At 42.1% G+C, this 3,080-nt stretch overlaps 1 non-coding gene and 1 pseudogene across 1 annotated transcript; one reads left to right on the forward strand and one right to left on the reverse strand.

The window, feature by feature from the left end:
* Positions 1-1,562: 1,562 nt before the first annotated feature.
* On the reverse strand, positions 1,563-1,804 carry LOC130031195 (COX assembly mitochondrial protein 2 homolog; annotated as a pseudogene).
* An 812-nt stretch (positions 1,805-2,616) lies between these two features.
* LOC130031298 (U6 spliceosomal RNA) lies at positions 2,617-2,723 on the forward strand. Its single transcript, XR_008793646.1, has one exon. It is a non-coding gene; the product is annotated as a U6 spliceosomal RNA (small nuclear RNA).
* The last annotated feature ends 357 nt before the right edge of the window (positions 2,724-3,080 follow it).

Below are 3,080 nucleotides of genomic sequence, written 5' to 3' on the forward strand. Positions count from 1 at the left end.
AGACTGCTCTGTAAATAATGCACATGCTTTTCCCTCTTCTCTCCAGGAACCTGCAACCACAACTCTGTTCTGTTTCTAAGATTCCAGCTACTTATTAGAGTTCCTGTCTAAGCTCATTCAATATGTGTTTCTCTGTTTCTCACTGATTTGTTCACTTAGCAGCATGTCTTTAGTGTTCACCATGTGTCAGAATTTTCTGAGAAGCTCAGTAGTGCTCTGTTTTATGTCTATACAGCATTCTGCTACTTCCTCTTCTACCACTAGACACTTGTGTTGCTTCTTCTATGCTTGTGCTATTGTGAATAATGCCGTGTGCTTGGTTGTAATATCTCTTTTTGACTCTTTTCAGTCTTTTGGGCATCTACCCTGAAGTCAAACAGCTGTACTATATGGGAATCTTATTCTAATTTTTGTCTTTAGAATTTTATTTTAAATTACTACTACTATTATTATTATCATCATTATTTTCTATTTGGGGAGATATGGGTCCTGGAAGTAAGCCAGACCAAAAGGGTCCGTATTTAGAGAAGATGCTGAAACACTGACAGATATGGTTTCAGAGTATGTAGCCGGTCTGGTATGTTTTCTACGGAATAAACCTTCCTTACGTGGGAGTCAACAGGGTCAGTGCTTAATGGTATGTCTGGACATTAAGTCCTGGACATGTGTCAGGAAGGAGGTGCCTGCAATTCTCTGTCACGCCGTGACCTGGAAGTACTGTGTCACCTGCTCCCAGGCTGCTGTCTTTCCCATCGGCTTTGTGAGGGTCCAGCTCTGACTCCAGGCTTTCTGTTTGTTCCCATTTGACTTACTTGTGCTTTATTGACTTCTCCACCTAGGAGACCTTGGGTCTAATATTTTTCCCTCTCTCTTTGTTTATGAGCACTGAGGCTATTATGTGTATGGATTTGGGTTTTATACATAATTAGGTGGTGATGGCAGGAGTGGAAAGAGGGGTTGGACTACACCCGGTGGTGCTTAGGGCTTACTGCTGGCTCTGTGCTCAAGGATCACTCCAGGAAGTATTCTGGGGGACCATATGTGAAGCTGGAGAACAAACTGGGGTCAGCTACACAGTCTTATCCAGGTTCTGTTTCTCTGATCGTTCAAAATTGGGTTTAATATAAACTGCTATTTAGTCATTGTATGACCATTAACAAACAAACTTTTCTTGGGTCCATTTATTTAAAACTGTAAATTATTTCTTAAGAGATAAGTAAAAGGGATGCTGCGGGAACATAGTGTTTGTGTGTGTGTGTGTGTGTGTGTGTGTGTGTGTGTGTGTGTGTGTTTTATGATTAAAATCAGTTCTTTTATTGAGGGAGAGAAGTTACTCCAGTGTTCCCTGGTGGAGAGAAAGGGGAAAGTGGGAAGTCAAGTTTGCTGGTGAGAACTGAAGGGTCTGCCAACATTGTCAGAATCCAGGCTTTTCCGGATCTTTCCATGCCTTGTGTCTACGGATTGGCAAAGGGTTCCGGAGAACCAATTGAGAGGCTTCTTTCAGCTGTCAACCAAGAGGCTTTAGGTCTTCTCTCAGCCAAGGCATCCAGTGAAAATACAATTTATTTTTCAGAATCCTCTGGGGAATTAAACAGTCTCTTTCGCATCGCATTATCATGCTCCCTGCTCTTGATCCTCTTTTCCGTGCACTCTTTCTTCAAGCATTTTTCTCATCTCTCAATCAAGATCATTGCAATGATCAAAACATTTCAGAGAGCCGTGATTTTTGTGACATTCCTCAAGCAAGTGTATCAAGATGTTGCACTCTTCAGTTGTGCAAGTGTGGAGATAAGTCGGGATGCATCCTTAGGAGGAGGTGACGGACCCCAGCAGAACAACCCGGATGGCGGCCCGCCCAGGAGCCTGCAGCAGAGTCGGGGCGACCCGCCGAGCCCGGCCTAGACGAGGCTCAGGGCGCATGCGCGGGCGTGCCCAAGTACGGCGGCCGCGAGGGCCCCCGGCGGCTCCGCTGGAACATAGTTTTGAGAAAATTAAATGTGGGGAACATTAGCCAATTAAAATTATTATGATAATTCAGGTTATATGCTTATAATACTGTAAATAGCATTTATGTTTTTAATGGATAGTTAGAACAGTTCCCTGAAAGCCACTGCCCAGTCCCCACCTCATATGATACTTCTAGCCTGTCGCTTCATTCCCCCCTACATCCCTTGCTTGGTGATTGCAGTATAATACTTATAAACATGTATATGTATATGTATATGTATATGTATATGTATATGTATATGTATATGTATATTCCACAATTGTTAAGTAGATTGAGTAGATGATAGAACTTTGTAGACCAGCATTACTCAACAAGGGATCAAATAACTCCTAGGGGCCCACCAGGATGTTACAAGGGGAACACAGGTTAAAATCATATAAATGGGTGATTTTTGCCTCTAGTCTTGTGACAAGGTTAGAATACCAACTAATAGAACAGGGTGCCACAAGAAGAAACAAGGCCCAAAGGGAGTTGTAGTCATTGAAAGGGTGAGAAACAATGGTTTGGGCCACTAGTTTTGTTCACTGGTTCTGGAGATTATAAGGTGATACAAGTGTCAGCTCTGGATATCAAAGCATTTTTCTCTTCCATAAAATTTTACTCATGATTTGCTCGCTTCGGCAGCACATATACTGAAATTGGAACGATACAGAGAAGATTAGCATGGCCCCTGCGCAAGGATGACACGCAAATTCATGAAGCGTTCCATAAAAAAAAAAAAATTTACTCATGTTGAGATAATATATTTGTGGTTATATATATATATACATATGTATATATATGTTGCATTTTGGTGATCAGTGCTTTGTGATAATTAATGGTTTTCTCTCACCTTGGTGATTCTTCTTATTCTGAAGTTCATCCTAGTAGCATTCTAGCTAATTTAGATTTCATTTTTTGGGGGTCACACATGGAGATGCACAGGGGTTATTCCTGTCTCTGCACTCAGGAATTTCTCCTCGCAGTACTTGGGGTACCATATGGGATTCTGTGACTCGAACCCAGGTTGGCTGGGTAGGGACTGTAGATGAAATAAGACAGAGCTGCAAGAAGCCACTGCAGATATACCAAA

The sequence above is a fragment of the Sorex fumeus genome, unplaced genomic scaffold (genome assembly GCF_029834395.1).
Source record: "Sorex fumeus unplaced genomic scaffold, SorFum_2.1 ptg000046l, whole genome shotgun sequence".
In the NCBI taxonomy this organism is placed as follows: Eukaryota; Metazoa; Chordata; class Mammalia; order Eulipotyphla; family Soricidae; genus Sorex; species Sorex fumeus.